This window comes from Ranitomeya variabilis, chromosome 1 (genome assembly GCF_051348905.1).
Source record: "Ranitomeya variabilis isolate aRanVar5 chromosome 1, aRanVar5.hap1, whole genome shotgun sequence".
In the NCBI taxonomy this organism is placed as follows: domain Eukaryota; kingdom Metazoa; phylum Chordata; class Amphibia; order Anura; family Dendrobatidae; genus Ranitomeya; species Ranitomeya variabilis.
Window position 1 is genome coordinate 1,100,349,294 of NC_135232.1, and position 22,250 is coordinate 1,100,371,543.

A 22,250-nucleotide genomic window follows, 5' to 3' on the forward strand; every position below is an offset into this window, starting at 1 on the left:
CATGTTTCTTAGGTTCCTTTCCATATCACAGCGCCTTCATTTTTCATTTGCAGTTACTATTACATGGTGTAGGCAGCGGAGTCTTGTCCGGACCTGATTGCTATGAGTATGTGTTCTCCTCGTGTTCCGGTCACGCTCGGGTTATACTCTGCCACGTGGTAACTTGTAGCAGACGTGCCTTTACCTGAATGATCCAAAGAAGTAATGCTTCCTCTTCTCACCATCGGGGTTGACATCTCGGCTTTCCTCACATCATTCCTCATGAGCCTTGCTGTGAAAAACTCTGATTTTTGAAGAGGAGGTGAAAACTGCATACACAACCTAACTCCAGCACGTGTGACGAGTCCTTACAAGCCACAGCACTCCATTAAAAACCTATGGCACTCGACCACAGTGATGGGGCAGCGGGTCTCCGCTCACGCGTTTGTCGCTTTCTGCTTGTCAGGTGTAGCGAGGAGTTCCATATTATTTCACCATTGTGTTGCTGTACGGTGCAGCACGGGATCACGGAGGGGTATTTACCCCTAGAAGAGCTGATCTGCACTTTTATTAGGGGCTCCGTCTGTTCTCACCGGTCACCTCTGGTGGTCTCCTAGGCAAGCGGCGCTGCAGCGGCAAAGCTACCTCTGTGCAGCGCATCTAGCAGCCCCCCATTATGCCGTCCCAAACTGTCAGTCTTCAGGAGCCATCTGCTCCCCAGCAAACAGGAAATTGGGAGGCAGGGGAGCGGTGTGCTCCTGCAGGCAGAAGAGGACACGACCCTTTTGAAGTGATTGAGCTGAGAGCTAATCCCAGTCACGGCCATCACGTAAGAGCACATGTATCTTTCCATCCAACAGCCGAGTGGCCTATCATCGGACCCCCACCACCTAATAATAGGGACCAAAAATTGAGGGGTAAAGCGTTTTTTCATTAGTGATATTGATGACCCGTCCTGAGGATTGTACCCCACAGCCTACCATGTCATCAGTATCCTAGTACCCGAAAAGCCCTTTGAATGGAAATTGTCAACTACTTTATTATACTGCCACACCTGAGGTCATCATAATGTAGGGGCAGAGACCCTGATTCCACTACTAGGTCCCTTCCTGGGCTTCTTGCTGTAGTTTTGATAAAACACTGTTAAATCTGCTGTAGCTTTGCTAGTCCTCTCATATTCACAATCTTAGTATAATCACGCACTACACTAATGATCGGCATCTTTCTGCCTATGCACAGTGTACACAGAAAGCTGTCAATCATTGATATGGGCGGGTTATTCAGGGCTCCTCACTGAGAGGACTAGCAGAGATGTAGCAGATAATACACTGATTTCTTTAAACAAAACTACAGCAAGCAGCCCTGTAAATGATGAAGTCACACCCCTAGAGCATCTCCAGCCTGATTTGCATATTATTCTACACTAGATTTCTCATGACTGGCACATCTGATCTCTACACACAAGGAATCCTTTTACTATTGGGGGTGCAAGCTCCTATACAGAATACCACTTCTTATATGTGAAAAAATATACTGACACACTCCCTTTAAATGTATATTCCCATCTTGTAAAGTTGTGACTGTTCCCTTTTGGTACTGCAGTAGGACTAGGTATAGCCACATTAATATATACAGCTTTGTGCCGTTGTGCATAACTTATAGGGGTTGTGATTTGCATACTTTTGCTCACATTACAACTAGTCGTGTCTGGCTTGGCTCAATTCACTTGCATTGAGCGAGTCCGCACATGTCTAGTCGGCATGTGACCGCATGTATGCAAATTACATACTTTTACTCACTCTTCCGGCGCTGGAGAATTCTCACAGTGCAAAGTGCGAGCACTATGAGGATTCACAAGTCTGCAGTCATAGGGTGACTGCAGACTTGTACCCTATGGCCGGATGACCCACTTAAAGGATCTGGCGCAAGCTGGAGTGCTTCCTCCCCCTTTTTTATTCTGTAGATTTGCAGGTGTCTCAGGCTGCTGACATTCACTGATCCAAAATAATTCCAAAAGAAATGTCTTCAGATAAGTTCCCACAATGAGTATTTGGTGAGATTTTGATGCTGCGTACTTTCGGTGCGAATAAAGAAAAAAAAACGCAATGTCTTACCGATCCAGCAGAGTGGTTGGGATTTATAGAAATCTCATGATTTAAGCTGCGTCACATGTTTGAAATCAACCAGGAAGTATCAAACACAAAGCGGCTTAATTTTAAAGCCTGACACACCAAAAGAAAACACAGAACTCCGTGTAGGGAGAAAAGCAAAACAAAAGTCGCCTAATTTACCGAATAGGTGTTTCTTCAAGATCAAAAAATTACCAAAAGGTCATCATGGGAACGTAGCCTAACACTAGATTTTAGAGGGGTTTTCCTTCCCAATATACTTTAGGCCTCTGAATTTTGGGGGTCACAGATCAGATCCCACCAATCATAAAGTGATGGAAATGCACCATTACAGTATGAGATGGAAGCGCTTCTGTGACATGCCATGTAGGAAATATACCCAGGATAAGCAATCACATTTTGATGAGACAAGTCTGTTCATTAAAACTCTTGTCCATCTCTCGCTGGGCAGGGTGTATGGATATTTGGCTCGCTGGGCAGGATGTATGGATATATGGCTCGCTGGGCAGGGTGTATGGATATTTGGCTCGCTGGGCAGGGTGTATGGATATTTGGCTCGCTGGGTAGGATGTATGGATATTTGGCTCGCTGGGCAGGATGTATGGATGTTTGGCTCGCCGGCCAGGGTGTATGGATATGTGGCTTTCTGGGTGGGGTGTATGGATATTTGGCTCGCTGGGCAGGATGTATGGATATATGGCTCGCCGACCAGGGTGTATGGATATATGGCCAGGATGTATGGATATTTGGCTCGCTGGGCAGGGTATATGGATATATGAATCGCTTGGCAGAGTATATGAATATTTTGGCTCACTGGGCAGGATGTATGGATATTTGGCTAGCTGGGCAGGATATATGGATATGTGGCTTGCCAGGCAGGGTATATGGATATTTAACTCGCTGGGCAGAGTTTATGGATACATGGCTTCCTGGGCAGGGTGTATGGATATTTGGCTCGCTGGGCAGGATGTATGGATATTTGGCTCGCTGGGCAGGATGTATGGATATTTGGCTCGCTGGGCAGGATGTATGGATATTTGGCTCGCTGGGCAGGATGTATAGATATTTGGCTCGCTGGGCAGGATGTATGGATATTTGGCTCGCTGGGCAGGATGTATGGATATTTGGCTCGCTGGGCAGGATGTATGGATATATGGCTCGCTGGGCAGGCTGTATGGATATATGGCTCGCTGGGCAGGATGTATGGATATTTGGCTCGCTGGGCAGGATGTATGGATATTTGGCTCGCTGGGCAGGGTGTATGGATATTTGGCTCGCTGGGCAGGATGTATGGCTATTTGGCTCGCTGGGCAGGGTGTATGGATATATGGCTTGCTGGCCAGGATGTATGAATATATGGCTCACTGGCCAGGATGTATGGATATATTGCTCGCTGGGCAGGATGTATGGATATTTGGCTCGCTGGGCAGGATGTATGGATATTTGGCTCGCTGGGCAGGATGTATGGATATTTGGCTCGCTGGGCAGGATGTATGGATATTTGGCTCGCTGGGCAGGATGTATGGATATTTGGCTCGCTGGGCAGGATGTATGGATATTTGGCTCGCTGGGCAGGATGTATGGATATTTGGCTCGCTGGGCAGGATGTATGGATATTTGGCTCGCTGGGCAGGGTATATACAGTCTGGCAGATGCTGCAGAATTTTGGGTCACGTCAGCTGTGGGGGAAACAATGACTTCACCACTGAACGTGCTGCAAACTGATGTAATGACCTGCAGTGCTGTATTCCCACGTGTGTGATCAGCGGCCGCCCCTGCGAGTTACAGGAGAAGTGTGACATCATCCAGGCAGGGTACATCACAGCTCACAATATTTTACTGCTCATAATTATTATTTTTTTTATTACACAAGACGTTTTAGCTTTTGCCTTTCTAGTAACCATTTACTGCCCCATCTGTAAAAATCCTATAAATCATTAATTCTACAATTAGTCCCGGAGTCGTCTTCCATCACACATTTGTGCCGTCAGATAATGGGCAAAGCCTCTGTGACTGCAATCTGCAGCCACGTTTGCCTTGTACATCAGTCCTTGCTGAAAGTGTGGACTACTTTACTCTAGCAAAACATTATTACATGTATATCCACTAGAGTGTATAGGCAAAATAATACATTTTTATTAAACTGTGCTTAAGGAACAGAACACAGAATTTACATGGCAGCAACCCAGATAGTAAAACTACCACATTTGTAGCACATGAAAAACGCCATTTAAAAAAAAAACGAAAAAAAATGGCAGAATTGCTGTTTTTTCTTGAACCTGTCTTAAATAAAAGGTGTGAAAATCAACCCCCCCTCCATAAAACTGCAAAAATAATCTAAAAAATTACACAACAATATGAAAATATATAATAGTTTTTTTAGAGAAGCTATCACATATCCAAAAAATAGGTACCATAATAGTTCTAGATGACGGAGATGCCACCGATCACCAGATCGGGCACTTTTATCTGTTAGAGTGGAGCGCCAGTGCGCATGCTCGGCTGCCGCTGGACCTCTGGAGCGACGGTTGAGCAAGCGCACTGCTGGTCTATTCTACCTGGGATAAAAGTGCTCTATTCTGACAATCTTCGGACCTCCACCAATTTTTCAAATTGTCTCCTATCCTGTAGGTAGGTCATAATTTCTTCTAAAATGGAATTTTAAGTATTTTTTTTTTTCAGGCAGAAGTAGTAAAATCCAGAGTACAGTTAAAGGCGTATTTCCATGAAACTTGTCCTTCCAGGGGGTTATATAGGTAAATTAGATAATTTGTCTGCCCGTAGAACAGTCGCCACCACATCCAATGCTTCACCTGCCACTTTACAGTCCTTATATACCAGAGTTTAATCTTTTTCATCTGGTGAAATTAAGACTCTATAAAAGCTAAAGCCTGTAAAAAGAAAAAAAAAAAATGATGGGGCCGGTGTCCCCAGCTGGCTGAAGCCCTTGTGAAATCAGCCCCCCACTGGCTCCACCGTCACGGAACCAAATTTATTTGACAAAGGTTAGACGATATCAATGGCCTGGCATGGAGATCGCACCCTCCTCCTCCTCGCCATCTGCTCACTCCCTCAGAATTAATGGGGTTCTTGGCTCTAATTCTGCATCTGTTTTCTTTAAGCTGCAAATAATCGTGATACTCCTTGTAGTTTGGGGCCAAAGCAGCATCTTTTTTTATTCTTCTCCAAATCAGGAAACCATTTTTTTTTACCCTTTTTCATATGCAATTTTTGCATTTGATCACATTTTTATGTGAAAAATGAACCAAAATAATCTATATAAGGTACCCAAAGATTATTTCCAAAATAACCGGCTTTCCTCTACGCATTGGATAGGCAATCACTGGCTGATGGTTGGAGGACCACCAGCGATCCAAAGGAGTCGGCTGTGAAATCTCCAGATCCCCATCATGAATGTAGGGGAGGTACGGACGCTCGGCATTCGCCTTCTTCGGCAGCTCTATAGACTATATGGAGCAACGTCTTGTCGTACATGATATTCTCTTAAATGTTCCTAATTGTTTCCTGATGAATGTACTCGTGGTCCTCGGACCCTCACGGGGAAGGGAAAGATAAATGCCGCACCTGGTTGGGTAATGACTAGATTTACATAGAGGTAGGGGGGCCACATCTTGGGAGCAGAGAGGACCAAAAACAAAAGAAAATCAACCCCCTGTTCAGGAGAATGGCGGCATTTACATGGGAAAAGAAATATCTATGGCAAGTGACCATCAAAGATAGACAAAAGTATTAACTAGTGATGAGTGAACGTCCTCGGATAAGGTGTTATCTGAGCATGCTCGTGTGATAACCGAGTGTCTTCGGCGTGCTCGATTAATATATTCGAGTTCTCGTGGCTGCATGTCTTGTGGGTGTTCGACAGCGGTAACACAGAGGGACTGCCTAACAGCCGCGCGACATGCGGGGATGGCCTAACAGCCGCGCGACATGCGGGGATGGCCTAACAGCCGCGCGACATGCGGGGATGGCCTAACAGCCGCGCGACATGCGGGGATGGCCTAACAGCCGCGCGACATGCGGGGATGGCCTAACAGCCGCGCGACATGCGGGGATGGCCTAACAGCCGCGCGACATGCGGGGATGGCCTAACAGCCGCGCGACATGCGGGGATGGCCTAACAGCCGCGCGACATGCGGGGATGGCCTAACAGCCGCGCGACATGCAGCCGCGTTGAGTTGAGTCCTATACATAGAACAACTCGGCACAGACGGCGACAACCATGGCACATGCTGCAAACACGTTTCCTGCAGCGGTGCTCTAGGTGTGCCGACCGTCTGTGGAGAAAATCTAATTTACCCGAAGATTTCATCCATTATAAGTTCATGCTTAAAACATACAACTCTGCCCTTCACCTCTCCAAACAAACCTATTTTAACACCCTCATCACCTCGCTGTCCAATAACTCTAAACGTTTCTTTGACACTTTTCATTCCCTACTCAACCCAAGAGAGCAGGCCCCAACCACAGATCTCCGCGCTGACGATCTGGCCAATTACTTCAAAGAAAAAATTGACCACATTCGACAGGAAATCATCTCCCAATCCCTTCATACCAGGCACTGTCCTCCCAACCCCACTGCATCTAGTTCACTCTCTGACTTTGAACCAGTTACAGAAGAAGAAGTATTCAGGCTCCTTGCATCTTCTCGCCCGACCACTTGCACCATTGACCCCATTCCGTCACATCTCCTCAAGTCCCTTTCCCTTGCTGTCACCTCTCGCCTAACAAAAATATTCAACCTTTCTCTCTCTTCTGGTATCTTTCCCTCCTCATTTGAGCATGCCATCATACATCCATTACTTAAAATACCATCCCTCGATCAAAACTGTGCCGCTAATTATAGACCTGTCTCTAATCTTCCCTTCACCTCTAAACTCCTCGGACGCCGGGCCACTCCCTTCTTACCCGCTATCTCTCAGATAACTCTCTTCTCGACCCTCTTCAATTTGGTTTCCACTTTTTACACTCTACTGAAACTGCCCTCACTAAAGTCTCTAATGACCTACTAACAGCTAAATCTAATGGTCACTACTCCATGCTAATTCTCTTGGATCTCTCTGTAGCATTCAACACTGTGGATCATCAGCTCCTCCTCACTATGCTCCGCTCCATCGGCCTCAAGGACACCGTTCTCTCCTGGTTCTCCTCCTTTCTCTCTGACCGCTCCTTCACTGTATCTTTTACTGGTTCCTCCTCCTCTCACCTTCCCCTTACTGTTGGGGTTCCTCAAGGATCAGTCCTAGGCCCCCTCCTCTTCTCTTTGTATACTGCACCTATTGGACAAACAATCAGTAGATGTGGTTTCCAGTACCATCTCTATGCTGACGACACCCAATTATACACCTCTTCTCCTGTTATCACGCCGACCTTTTTAGAAAATACCAGTGATTGTCTTACCGCTGTCTCTAACATCATGTCCTCCCTCTATCTGAAACTGAACCTGTCAAAAACTGAACTCCTTGTGTTTCCTTCCTCTACTAACCTACCTTTGCCTGACATTGCCATCTCCGTGTGCGGTTCCACCATTACTCCAAAGCAACATGCCCGCTGCCTTGGGGTCGTCCTTGATTCCGAGCTTTCATTCACCCCCCACATCCGATCACTGGCTCGCTCTTCTTATCTGCATCTCAAAAACATTTCTAGAATTCGCCCTTTTCTTACTTTCGACAGTGCAAAAACTCTTACTGTTTTCACTCATTCATTCTTGTCTGGACTATTGTAGCTCTCTACTATGCGGCCTCCCTCTTACCAAACTCTCCCCGCTCCAATCTGTCCTGAATGCTGCTGCCAGAATCATATTCCTCACCAACCGTTACACCGATGCCACCACCTTGTGCCAGTCATTACACTGGCTACCCATCCACTCCAGAATCCAGTACAAAACTACTACCCTCATCCACAAAGCACTCCATGGCTCAGCACCACCCTACATCTCCTCTCTGGTCTCAGTCTACCACCCTACCCGTGCCCTCCACTCCGCTAATGACTTCAGGTTAGCATCCTCAATAATCAGAACCTCCCACTCCCGTCTCCAAGACTTTACACGTGCTGCGCCGATTCTTTGGAATGCACTACCCAGGTTAATAAGATTAATCCCCAATCCCCACAGTTTTAAGTGTGCCATAAAAACGCATTTGTTCAGAGTGGCCTACCGCCTCAACGCATTAACCTAACTATCCCTGTGTGGCCCATTAAAAAAAAAAACATAATCAGGTTCCTCGCATCATGTTCTCATACACTTTATGCAGTTAATAGCCTCTGTGTCTGTACTGCTACATACTTAGGCAGTTAACTGGTTCATGCAGCTTTACATGAACACTCGAGCCTTACACTATGGCTGGTCCAAATAACTAAAGCAATTGTTACCATCCACCTCTCGTGTCTCCCCTTTTTTTCATAGTTTGTAAGCTTGTGAGCAGGGCCCTCATTCCTACTGGTATCTGTTTTTAACTGATTTTTGTTATGCTGTAATGTCTATTGTCTGTACAAGTCCCCTCTATAATGTAAAGTGCTGCGGAATATGTTGGCGCTATATAAATAAAATTATTATTATTATAGTTGAACATATATTTTGAGCACGACGAAGTCACTCCGTTAGCACCCGAGCATGCTCAGATAACATCTTATGTGTGTGACCGACTGCCATATTATAAATACATACATTACATTTATTGTGTGCAATTTACCTTTTAGAATTACTTTGTAACCTAAAGTAGTAACCGATCGCACCGGCCTCATTGTAATTTCCGTCCCGGTGGTATAGCGAGCGCTGCTCCTACAGAATCTCCGTATTCAGTAACTGCTAAAAATATCATCAAACTTCGGAACATTCTTGTGGTCGGAGTCATTTTGGCTTCTTTAATGACACGGGGCTGAGATCTGTGCCCACTATATACAGTATATACGCTGGTTTATGTAGCCGAGTCCTGTCCGCCTGTCGGGTTTACATTAGGACAGCGCAGACGACACCCAGCGGCCCACGGCTGATTATTTTCGGGTAGATTTATTATATACAATATTTGCTCTTCTCTATATACGGCATTCACCCAGGGGCTGCTCGTCAGACGCTTACTCCGGCCATGTGCCACCTACTATATACTGTGTATATCCTTCTGTATACATATAGCACCTGCATATCCCTCTGTACAAAGTGTACTATTCCTTGTCTGCGATATTATCCATTGAAGTAACACGGGCTGTCTCACTTGGTACAGTTATCAGAAAATTTTGGCTGTAGTTTTTTGAGATGGTGGTCCTCCAAGAGGAGATTCAACTGGTGTTGGATGGGTTAGAGGTCTGGACTCTGTGCGGACGGTCATGATCTTCTCACCAAACTTCCCCCCCCCCCCCCCCCCAATAATGTCTTTATACACCTTGTGCACTGGGCACCATCTTGGGGATCAAAAAAGGGCCTGCCCCAAACTGTTCCTACAAAGTTGGAACCATGAGACCCATGAAAAAAAAGGCCTCTACATCCTTCCTCTACTGCGTTACAGTGGGCACAAGACAGTCGGGCAAGTAACGGTCACCTGGCATTGCCCAAACACAGACTCATCCATCAGACGCCAGAGAAGTGTGATCGGTCACTGCATAGAACACATTTCCTCAAGAGTCCAGTGGTGGCGGCTTTGCACCACTCCATACGACGCTTGGTATTGTGCTTGGTGATGTAAGGCTGCATGTGTCTGCTCAGCCATGAAGCTCCGGGCAGGGGCGCAGTTTGGACTCTGCAGTTATGGAGTCAGAGTATTGGTGACTTTTCTGCCCTCTGCTCCTCAACACTTGTTGACCCCACTCAGTAGTGTTACGGGGGGTCTCCCCTTCGTGGCTGAGTTGCTGCGGTTCCCTCCACTTCTCAATAATATCACTCACAGATTATGGGGGAAGATTTAAGAGGGAAGAAAAGTCATGAACAGACTTGTTACAATGGTGGCTCCTATTACAGGACCGAGCTGGTATCAGTGAGCTCTGAACCACTGGCCTCTGTCACCTGTTGGTAAAGGCAATATGCATGGTGGGGGCCAGATGTTATAGACTGAGGGTGAGGGTCCGGATGTTAAATAGTGAGGGGCCTGATGTTATACCGCGGGGGCAAGGTGCCAGATGTTTTAGACGGGGATAAGGGGCCTGACATTATAGACCAGGGGCGAGGGTCCTGATGTTATAGTCTGGGGGCGAGGTGCTGATTGTTATAAACCAGGGGCGAATGCCGGATGTTATAGATCTTGGGCACAGGGCCGGATGTTATAGACCTGGGGCGAAGGGCCGGATGTTATAGACCTGGGGCGAAGGGCCGGATGTTATAGACCTGGGGCGAAGGGCCGGATGTTATAGACCTGGGGCGAAGGGCCGGATGTTATAGACCTGGGGCGAAGGGCCGGATGTTATAGACCTGGGGCGAAGGGCCGGATGTTATAGACCTGGGGCGAAGGGCCGGATGTTATAGATCTTGGGCACAGGGCCGGATGTTATAGACCTGGGGCGAAGGGCCGGATGTTATAGACCTGGGGCGAAGGGCCGGAAGTTATAGACCTGGGGCGAAGGGCCGGATGTTATAGACTGTCTTTGTGTTAAACCTTCAGACCCAGGTTGTCAGTTACCGATCACCTGTCGTGTGACTACTGATGCCAGGAATGGGGTCATGTCATTTGCTCCTTGTGACTAAATAAATTATAAGCCTGGTGTGTACCCTCTAACATGAGACCACCAATTTTAGTAAATCATCAGGCTTTTCCCTACTGATGTTAGACTATATAAACAACCCTTTGTAATGTGGCTTTTTGTGACATTTTTCTGCATAAATGACAAGAAATGAGATGATAATGTTTGAACAGTTCCACCCCCCAATTAAAATGAATGGATGAAGTTACGCAGCGTTGGACCACTGTCTTGGTCCCCTTTCGGTCTAATAGAGTGTGACGGTCTCGTGACTTTCTAAGTCTTGATCACTGAGTCACATGTAACGTGCAGCTCCGTATCTTCCACAGAGGTGCTGTAATGTAATCTTGTACCTCTCCACCTTAGAGACCACCTGTCACTTGCCACAAATGTCATTTTCTTACCTGGTGTAATTTGGGCATTATGTAATTTTTTTTTTTTGTTCCCGCACCTCTCCATTAATGTGATATGGCCTTGTCTTTGCCGGATATAAATCCATTTGTTTTAGGCAACTGGGTGTGGTGGTTAAGAAGACCGAGAAGACTTGAGAACCACACCCACAGGCAGGCTGATGTGTATGGGGGCATCGGCCACCTGATGGTTAGGAGAGATGTTGCTTGGATGTGTCCGATTTTGGACTGCCGATCACATTGTTCTCCCGCAGGTAAGCCACCAGCCGACTTTTCGGTAAGCAGCTATCTAATCGCGAACATGAGAGCACTCGGCCCAACAAGCGCTCCAGTGTATGGGAGAGTCTGCAGAGATGGCTGTCGGACAAACAATTGGATGAAGCTAAGAGTCTTTACAAGGTTTTTTGTTCCTACATGTCCATTGTGTCTTCAAGAAGAAGTCACACTGGCCCAAAGTTTCCATCTCCACCATGGTTCATGGTATTGTGATATCACCGAACCAAACCTTGACTGCTCTGTTTGATGTCCAACAACTTGATAATGCGTTCATGATCCTTATCGTCATTTTTTACCTGGTGATAGGTGTGACTTTAAGAGTAGGCTAAGTGTAAGAATTTCGCCAATTAAGTCTTAGTCACCTGCAGCAGGGCTGTGGAGTCAGTCATGGAGATGGAGTGGAGCCCGGTGTCATGGAAATTGAGGAGTCGGAGGTTTGGCTTAATGACTCCACATCCCTGAGAGGGCTGTGGAGTCGGAGTCGTGGAGTCTGTGTCATGGAAATTGAGGAGTTGGAGTTAAGAGGTTTGACTAAGGCTAGGTTCACATTGCGTTAGGGCAATCCGTTTAGCGCTAGCGGATTGCGCTAACGCAATGTTTTTGTAGGGGTCGCGTTCAGGGGTCGCGTTAACGTCCCCGCTCTCGCAGATCTGCGAGAGCGGGGAACGGACCTCGGGCGCGCCGCGGACGCTGCAAGCAGCGTCCGAGGCGCGTCACAGAAGAACGGCACATCACTAGCGCGAGCCGAAAAAGGCACGCGCTAGTGATGCGCTGCAGGCGAAATTTACATTGCTGTCAATGGGTGCGCTAACGGACCCGTTGCACGGCGTTAATTGCGACATTTTCGCCGTGCAACGCTGTCCGTTAGCGATCACCCACTAACGCAATGTGAACCTAGCCTTACCGACTTCACAGCCCTGACCTGCAGGTCGGTGTGGATAAAATAAACACTATCAATTAAGCCTTTGTTGATATCAGTTTCTTTTGGGAGTTTCCTCCTTTCAGGCCAGCTATCGTACAGTGTCATCTCTGTTTCCACGCTCGGCTTCTAGGAGGTTTCTCATTGCAGTAATTCAACTGGAAACTTTCCTGGAAGCCCTCATATGCGAATGGCCGGTCCAGGTTCTCATGGCAGAGTGAAAAGCTATGCCAACTCCAGTAATTGGTCAAGCTTGGATTGGCACAGATTACTCCTGACCGAACATGACAAGCCAAGGCGCCCGGCTAAAACAGGAGACAAGGCAGACATCAGGAAACCTCAAGAGCTTTGTCCGTGTTCTACAGATTTATTTTTGTGTGTGCAAGTTGGAGACTCGACTAAGAAAGTTAAGCTTCAGGGTGCAAATTTATCCATAAGACACATGAATGTGTATAGGACGTCATACGGTTGTTTGGCAACGATATTGCCCCCCGTGGTACTGGCGCCTGTCCACATTCCATGTCCGAAATGTCAAGGTGATGAAATTAATCAGTAAAACCCACCGGTCATCTGGTATGTGAGGAGGCCTCCAGACTCCGTCAAGCAGATGTCTGAGGTGAGAAGGATCCAGCAGATGGAACTTAAGAGTCCGATTCTGTTTTCGGGGGTAATGACCTGATGCCGTCAACTTTCTCTTCTCTTCGATTTCTGGCAGAGGCTTTCTCTCTGCCAAACTCGGTGCTCATATATATGGGGGATTCGGGGGGATAGGGGTCCGCTGACAACCATTCTGCCAACGGTTATCTCATGTCTATGTCCCTCCATGGAATAAAGCCAGCATACACGTTCGATAACTGTCATGTCAGGACTTTTCGGCCATTGTCCCCCTCCATACACATGCACGCTCAATTTGGCTAAGCATGCCAAACTCAGAGACACCCCTTTTAGGCAGCTTATCCCAAGGGAAAGAATAAAGACGTTCTGGACAATCAAATTGTAAATGTCTGATCCTTTTGCTGGTCAGCGAGATCGGAGACCTCTGCTCTAATGTGCATGGAGGCTTTCAAAATATTTTACCAAATTTTCTCTTGGCAGATTTCACTGAGCTGTACCAAGGGAGTTGCTCACCTTTTTAGAGCCATTAAAAGCTTACCTGTCACTAAATTGTGCAGTATAAACTGCATACATTCTTTTGGATCGGATGAGGCTGGTGTATTTGCTTTGAATAGCCATGTCACGATGTCTGTTGGGGGAACATGAAAATGACAATATCCAAAATGGAGCTGACATCCTGAAAGCCGCACCTCACTTATTTTTATATCAGGCAGGAAAACCTTAAAAAAAAAAAAAAAAAAAAAGGTATTTAATGAGTCTGGACTCGTAAAGTGCTCATCATACTAGCTTCATGCAGACATTGAAAAAGTGGAATTTCAAAGTAAGTACACCAGCCTCCTCCTCATATCTATCCAGTCTGTAATAAATGTAATTTGTATTGTGAAATCTGGTGATAGAGCTGCTTTAATGATAGAAATTATTGGTGCTTTGAGATTGGACCTCCCCATTGTGATCAGAAGACCATTTGATTGTAATTCCCACCATAGTCGTCCCTCACAATATTACACCCACCGATAACAAATGTCATTAGCTTCAGCTAAAGACAACCGGACATGTACTCAGCCGCACTCAATATGGGCATTTCCATGTCTAAACATGACAAAAATAGCCCCTCCGCCGACCCTGCTCCTTGTCATGGACCCTCACAATCAAGGCATTGTGTGTCAGTAAGGCAAACAATTGGAACGGCAAAAAAAAGGCCATTCCTAGCGCAGGGCGTAGACTGGTACATAACGCTGAATGTGTGCACTAATTGACTGAAATTAACATTGACTACACATCCCTGGGGACCGGCCATATAGCTGGCTGCCATCTGCTACCAGAGATTTCAGGTCTACTACAGAGGATGCTCTGTCTGCCTCGGGCATGGGCGTCTCGCTCCGCACCTCGTCCAGACCCCGTGTAGTTTCCAAGGGGGTATTACTGGACCAGTCACAGGACAATTGACTGTAGTCAGTGCATGATACATCTCTGGAGGATGGAGCCTAAAAATCTAAGGGGAAGCTAGTGATCATTCCCTGGTGAGGAGCAAGTGTGGAACCCATGGAGGTTCCACAAGAGTGGAAATAAGTGAAAGGGATTCATATTATCTGGAGCTTGAAGTCACTGCCGAAACCTGTGGAAACCAAGATACATTTGTCTTGTCTATCAGGGTAAGTTACCCAAGGGTATAGTGACTGGTCGGTATATTCATGTAATGCCCTTGTAGAAGATGCAGTCGTAGAAGAGCTGAATGCGAAATTGTGTGTGTGTGTGGTATGTATATATTATTATTATTATTTATTATAGAGCCATTTATTCCATGGTGCTTTACATGTAAGGAGGGGTATACATAATAAAAACAAGTACAATAATCCTAGTCAATACAAGTCACGAGAGGTGCAGGAGGAGAGGACCCTGCCTGCGAGGGCTCACAATCTACAAGGGATGGGTGAGAATATAGTAGGCGAGGGTAGAGCTGGTCGTGCAGTGGTTTGGTATTGCAACAAAACCGTATTACCTTTTTTTTGTTTTGGGCATTTCACACTTTTTTTCGAGTGGACATCTGGAAAAAAAAATCTTATCTGCTATTTTGGATTTATTTTAATAGTTGCTAAAAACAATTCAACCCAGATTATTGTATCCTGAAACGCAGCACTCGTAGATCATATAAGCCGGTCAGAGGCGACATTAACACTTAAGTATATTCATTGTGTAGTGAAAAGACCTGAAATTTTTCTAAAATGGGATTTGTCTTGGTTTTAGGAATGCTCTCAAGCCTTGAAAGTGTAATCCTCATTTTAACTTTTTATTTCATAAATCAATAGTACACATGAAAATAAGAAACTTTGTAATTTATCTACTTCTTTCTCCTCCTGGACTGATCTTTCATTCTCAATTCAGGGATAAAATCTGGATTCAGTGAAGAGAGACTTTCCCATTACTGGGATAGAAGATGACCGTTGGTGCTCATAAGACTCTATACAGAGGGAGGAGCTAGAAGCAGAGCTCCTCCCTCGCTTCTACAGAGAAGGTGGCAGTTGGTGCTCATAAGACTCTACAGAGGGAGGAGCTAGATGCAGAGCTCCTCCCTCGCTTCTACAGAGGAGGTGGCAGTTGGTGCTCATAAGACTCTACAGAGGGAGGAGCTAGATGCAGAGCTCCTCCCTCGCTTCTACAGAGGAGGTGGCAGTTGGTGCTCATAAGACTCTACAGAGGGAGGAGCTAGAGGCAAAGCTCCTCTCTCCTTTCTACATAGATAGCAGTTGGTGCTTATAAGATTCTATGTAGGAGGGAGGAGCTTTGCTTCCAGCTCCTCCCTCTTCCTTCTGAATAGTGTCTTATGAGCACCATCCGTCATCTCTTATCTCAGTAATGTAAAGATCTGTCTTCACTGAATACACATTTTACTCATGAATTGACCATTTTGAGAATGAGTGATCAGTCCAGGAGGAGAAGGAAGCAGATATATCTGATCGGATCTATTACAAAGTTTCTTATTTACATGCGCACGTTACCGTGCAGGCAATCCTCTGAGCTAAACAGTCTTGACGCCTTTTACCTGGAATAATACCTTATTGCATATCTCTCTCCTGACCGTTTTGTTACAGAGGAGTAAAGGATTGAACCAAAGGTGTTTTGGAAAGGTGCCAGCAATTTTGTCTGGTCCATTTTTGGGGTTTCGTCTGAAATTTATGCCCAATTTGTTGTTTTTTTTTTGTGTGTGTTATTCCATTACGCACAAAAAAGTAAACATGTTGATAAAAAGTTTTAAAAAATCTGGTCTTAGGCTATGTGCACACGTTCAGGAAACTTTGCAGAATTTTCCTGAGCAAATCCGGACTACTTTCGCAGGAAATCCGCACTCGTTTTTTTCCACGTTTTTTGTGTGCTTTTTTGCGGATTTTTCAAGTTTTTTTTCCGGAGCTTCCCAATGCAATAATACGAGAAAACCTACTGATGAGGGATTTAGGGTGTGAGCCCCAATGGTGCCAGCGATAATGTATGTGAATCATAAGCACCATAAATAATAGTGATACTGGATAGCTGCTTACCCCCAAGAGCATTGATTGATTATTAGCACACTGCTCTATATGGTCCATTTTATGCAAAATATTGATGTCTGCGGTCATCTCTACCCTTGTCTACATGAGGTGGATGTTGGGGAGTGTTGTCCTGCCTGGCACTCCCCTCTAGCAAACGTTGACCATCTGTGCAGAAAGTTGCCAGAGCGGCCTCTATTAGGAGCCAGGTTGTCTTTTCAGCCCACAGTTTCATTGTTCCAATGGCACAAGGCATCAGACTAGTGTAAGACACTGTTCACACTCGCAATGGAAAGCACGACGCGTCTCCTGATCTGTCATACCGATGATGCCAACGGTGCTCAGCGAGCCTCAGTGATTTACAATCCCCTAAAAGCAGAGGTTGGGAAGAAATAAATGACAAAAGGATATGTAGATATCATATTTTCCCCCGACATCTTGTGCAGATGAGAATTTTAAAGGGAATCGGTCGGCAGGTTTTTGCTATTTAATCTGAGAGCAGCATGATGTAGGGGCAGAGAACCTGATTCCAGAAATGTCACTTATTAGGCCGTGTGCTGTAGTTTCAATACAATCAGTGTTTTATCAGAAGGAGATTATCACTGCAAGACTAAGGGTCACGTTCAGGCCAGACAGGCTAATATGTGTAACCCCGCTCCCACCACTGAGTGGCAGGTTTCTGTGTCATCAAGCTGCCAATCAGTGGTGGGGGGCGGGGTTATATAGAGCTCAGCATTCAGAGCACTGCTACATCTTCAGCAGAGAAAACAAAGATTTTATCAAAACTGCAGCAAGCAGCCAGTAAGTGACAAATCACTGGAATCAGTCTCTGCCCCTACATCCTGATGCTGTCAGATTCCACAGTAAAAATCTGCTGACTACTTCCCCTTTTAAAGGGTTATTCCCTTCGACATAAATGGATATTATCTAGTAACGTTTGTAAATCGAAACAGTTATGCAGTTCACTGCTTATTACAAGTTTCTGCGGTTATTGAGATTATTTACATTTCTTTTGTTTGAAGCTTGTTGCCTTGGAGACCGACCACTGCTGCTTGACAGCAGAACATGCACACCACTTTAAACCTTCTTAATTCCGGCTAGCTTCAGCGCAGTGCTTACAAACGAGACCGCAGCAGTGGTGGTCGGTCTCCTAGGCAACTAGTTGTAAACAAAAGCAAGAACCAGTGTTAATATCTCAAGAACGGCTGACATTTTTAATAAACAGTGAATTGCAAAATTGTTTGTATTTATCAGCACCGCCAGATAATATCCATCCCTGGAGATGAAAGTGACCCTGTAAGATAAATCTCCAAACGGTGTGGGGGAGAGAGGTATTTAGTTGCATTAGGGCAAATGGTGAGAAATAATAGGGAATTATTGCCCTCCGCACCCTAGATATTACACTGATGCGTGATATTAATACGTTTTAACATCTTGTTGTTCCCATTAAACTCGTCTCCAATTTTGAATCCATGACGGCGAATAAAAAAAATAAACAAATTAGACGTCACAATCTCAAAACGACTTTGTCATAAAGCCATCAGAGTGTCTAAGAAAGCAGGCCGACATCCTCTGTAGGACGGATGTGCATTGCAGAAGAAAGCAATGTGAGGAATTGTCTGCTCGTTATTGTCCTCTGTCCCTGCAGCCATCCTCTGCTCCTTGTATTCTCCCCCCACTCCGGTGCTGACTCCTTGGGACATAAATCTCTGTAGCCCTCTCCCTTCAAGTGTCGGAGTATCTAGAGGAACATGTGAAGCCCCCTCACTCTTTGTCCGGGTGGGATTTGGTCAGGCCTGACACACTGCATTACATCTAGCGGGTCAGCTTAAATGATGTGTTACTTAGTACAGTTAAAGGATCTGGCGAAGGAGGAAATTGGACATAGCACATAATGAATCGCTATGAAGAAGCAGACAGCGGAGACGGCTCAGATCCTGATTAACATGACATCAACGCAGTGAGCTGTGCTGCAAAATAGAGAGATCGTTAGCACTGGGCAGAAAGGCGCATCTACACTGAAAAACGGGAGCATTAATGGTAACCTGCCTGGAAACTGTGGATGATGAGAAACTCTGCCCTCGTCATCGGAGGAGGGATAAATCCTCTGCCTCTTTGGTGGATGAGGAAATCTCTGCCCCCTCGGAGAAGGAGAAAGAAATCTCTGCCCCCTCGGAGGAGGAATAGCTCCTCTGCCCCCTCGGAGGAGGAAATCTCTGCCCCCTCGGAGGAGGAATAGCTCCTCTGCCCCCTCGGAGGAGGAAATCTCTGCCCCCTCGGAGAAGGAAATCTCTGCCCCCTCGGAGGAGGAATAGCTCCTCTACCCCCTCGGAGGAGGAATAGCTCCTCTGCCCCCTCGGAGGAGGAAATCTCTGCCCCCTCGGAGAAGGAAATCTCTGCCCCCTCGGAGGAGGAATAGCTCCTCTGCCCCCTCGGAGGAGGAAATCTCTGCCCCCTCGGAGGAGGAATAGCTCCTCTGACCCCTCGGAGGAGGAAATCTCTGCCCCCTCGGAGGTGGAATAGCTCCTCTGCCCCCTCGGAGGAGGAAATCTCTGCCCCCTCGGAGGAGGAATAGCTCCTCTGACCCCTCGGAGGAGGAAATCTCTGCCCCCTCGGAGGTGGAATAGCTCCTCTGCCCCCTCGGAGAAGGAAATCTCTGCCTCCTCGGAGAAGGAAATCTCTGCCCCCTCGGAGGAGGAGGAGAATTAAATCTCTGCCCCCTTGGAGGAGGAGAAGGAAATCTGCTCCTAGGAGGAGGAGGAGATCTCTGTACCCTGTGAGAGAGTGGTCGGCTGAACAATCATTCTGACCGCTCACAATTGTGCATAAGGGACTTTCGTGTTAATTATTCCCACTTTAGACCGTCCAGTTTTAGTCTCTGATAAGAGTGATTTGAGGATGTTCATCGATCACAGTGATCTACTGTAAACTTTGTGGATCCCTTCACTTTTTCTGTAGCGCCACAGCAGGACAAGCGGAGCATTACACCGTTACTACTGACATCATCAGTCCATGTAACGTTCGGCCCATTGGGTCCTCCAGTGATACAGACTCTCTAGAATGGGTCAGAATTGTGATCGGGGCGATTCCTCTTTATTATTTATGATCATCCTTACACAATATTTGGGTTGTCTTCTCATTGGGGTCCTGCAGATCAGTGACCACCAGCCGCTGGAGCGATGAATCCCAGTGCTCGTGTTCTTCTGTGTTTATAACAGGGCCGGCCCGTTCAGACTGTCGCTTCTGGTCCTCAGTTTAGTCTCTCGGATTGTGGGGGTTGAATTCTCCTACGGTCCAGGTCTGGCCTGACATCAAGAAGAGAAATGTTTCTTGTTCTTGCTGTGTATTTATTTTACCCTGTGTAGTCACTAATCCATTAATACTCCGGCTGATCCTCCTTATGTAAAACATATGGACGGTGTAATTTTCTTGATTTTCTGACACCTGGATAACATTATTACATCTGTGTCATGGAAAACTGGATGCAGCCTCCTAATAACGGCGCTGAGGACTGACCATATATCAGCCCCGTACATTCAGATGGTGGAGAGCGAGGATGTTCTGGCCTGTAGGCCTTTCTCAATCACATTGGGGGCAGCCATGATTAGCTGCTGCCCGGTGGTCACAGCGTAGCCCACGATGCCAATTATCCCAAGACATGAGAAGCCAGTGGTTCTTTTCTCAGTGTCAGCCATGTTCATGTGTCGGATCCTGAGTAGTAGGAGACGCTAGCTACTTCCTGCCTAGTCGGTAATGGTGACCACTTACAGCACAGGGTGAATACTCAACCTTATAGTGATACCTACAGATTTGTTCTATAATACTTATGAAATGTAGTAAATTTCTCTGCCAGGAAGAACTAAGGGAGGGAGCTTGTAAGGCTTCCTAGGTATGGTGAGTGGCGACAGTGAGGGTGATCAATGAGTGGAACAGGCTGCCACGAGAGGTGGTGAGTTCTCCTTCAATGGAAGTCTTCAAACAGAGGCCGGACAGACATCTGTCTGAGATGGATTAGTGAGTCCTGCACTGAGGAGAGGGTTGGACACGATGACCCTAGAGGTCCCTTCCGACTCAACAGCATAACAGGACACCGTCTTACTAATCACTGGAAACTTTACTGCTTCTGAAGGCACCGACTCTTGTTCACCATGTTCTGACCACTGAGACCTCACGCTCCCCACAGGATGGTCTTGCCTCGGATGGCAGACTTGTGTATCCGGTCACAGTTGAAGCAATTCACATCTTCACTCTCCCCAGCCTTCTTCTGCAGTGGCACACATCGGCTCTTGCCACCCCTCTCCAACACTTCTCCTCTGTGCTCTTCAGGAGCAGTCACTAGCCACATTCTTGGTGACCATTCTTGAGCGGTTTGGTTCATCTCACAACCACATCTCACTCTCACCGAGACACGGCAGAAGTCATATAGACTTTCCTTTGCTCTTACTCGCTATGGGGTTTCTCCTTTCAGTGTTTACAGGATGACCCAGGACCTGTCCCTAGGATGGTCATACAGGCAAACAACCTCTCTCAGATGTCACCTGGGGCTGAGGTGTCTGACCTCCACCTCCAAGTCCTGAGAAATGGCGCTCTATTCTGCGACTCGCTCCCTGACTGCAGTCCTTCTACATCCACCTAGTTATCCCTCTCTTGGGTATCTCCACCCAGTCACACTTCATGCAATCTGCTTATATTAACCCTCTACCATCCAGTGTAGCTAGAACGTGGCACCCCCAGACGTCTGTCACAGCCCAACACATGTTCACACACAACCGCAGCACACGGTAAAGCAGATTACAAACCTAGTGCTGAGTAACCTGTATACAGGGTGGACACGAAACACAAGGGATAGGAACCATGGAGGTGCCGTGACCATGGAGGTGCCCCAACATTGAAGGACCAGACCTGCGTAAGAGGGTGAATTTTTATTTTCCCCAACTTGTTTCTGTTCTTTGCTTCACTCCCAGTTACCACTGCAGACGGTTCCTCGCTTCACTCCCAGTTACCACTGCAGACGGTTCCTCGCTTCACTCCCAGATACCACTGCAGACGGTTCCTCGCTTCACTCCCAGATACCACTGCAGACGGCTCCTCGCTTCACTCCCAGTTACCACTGCAGACGGCTCCTCGCTTCACTCCCAGATACCACTGCAGACGGTTCCTCGCTTCACTCCCAGATACCACTGCAGGCGGTTCCTCACTTCACTCCCAGATACCACTGCAGGCGGTTTCTCGCTTCACTCCCAGATACCACTGCAGACGGTTTCTTGCTTCACTCCAGATACCACTGCAGACGGTTCCTCACTTCACTCCCAGATACCACTGCAGGCGGTTTCTTGCTTCATTCCCAGATACCACTGCAGACGGCTCCTCGCTTCACTCCCAGATTCCACTGCAGGCGGGTTCTCGCTTTACTCCCAGATACCACTGCAGACGGTTCCTCGCTTCATTCCCAGATACCACTGCAGATGGTTCCTCGCTTCACTCCCAGATACCACTGCAGACGGTTTCTTGCTTCACTCCAGATACCACTGCAGACGGTTCCTCACTTCACTCCCAGATACCACTGCAGGCGGTTTCTTGCTTCATTCCCAGATACCACTGCAGACGGTTTCTTGCTTCACTTCAGATACCACTGCAGACGGTTTCTTGCTTTACTTCAGATACCACTGCAGACGGTTCCTCACTTCACTGCCAGATACCACTGCAGGCGGTTTCTTGCTTC

The 22,250-nt window shown here is 46.8% G+C and overlaps 1 protein-coding gene across 4 annotated transcripts in view; it reads left to right on the top strand.

The window, feature by feature from the left end:
* AFAP1 (actin filament associated protein 1) overlaps window positions 1-22,250 on the top strand; it is a 112,717-nt gene that overhangs the window by 27,297 nt on the left and 63,170 nt on the right. The window lies entirely within an intron of this gene.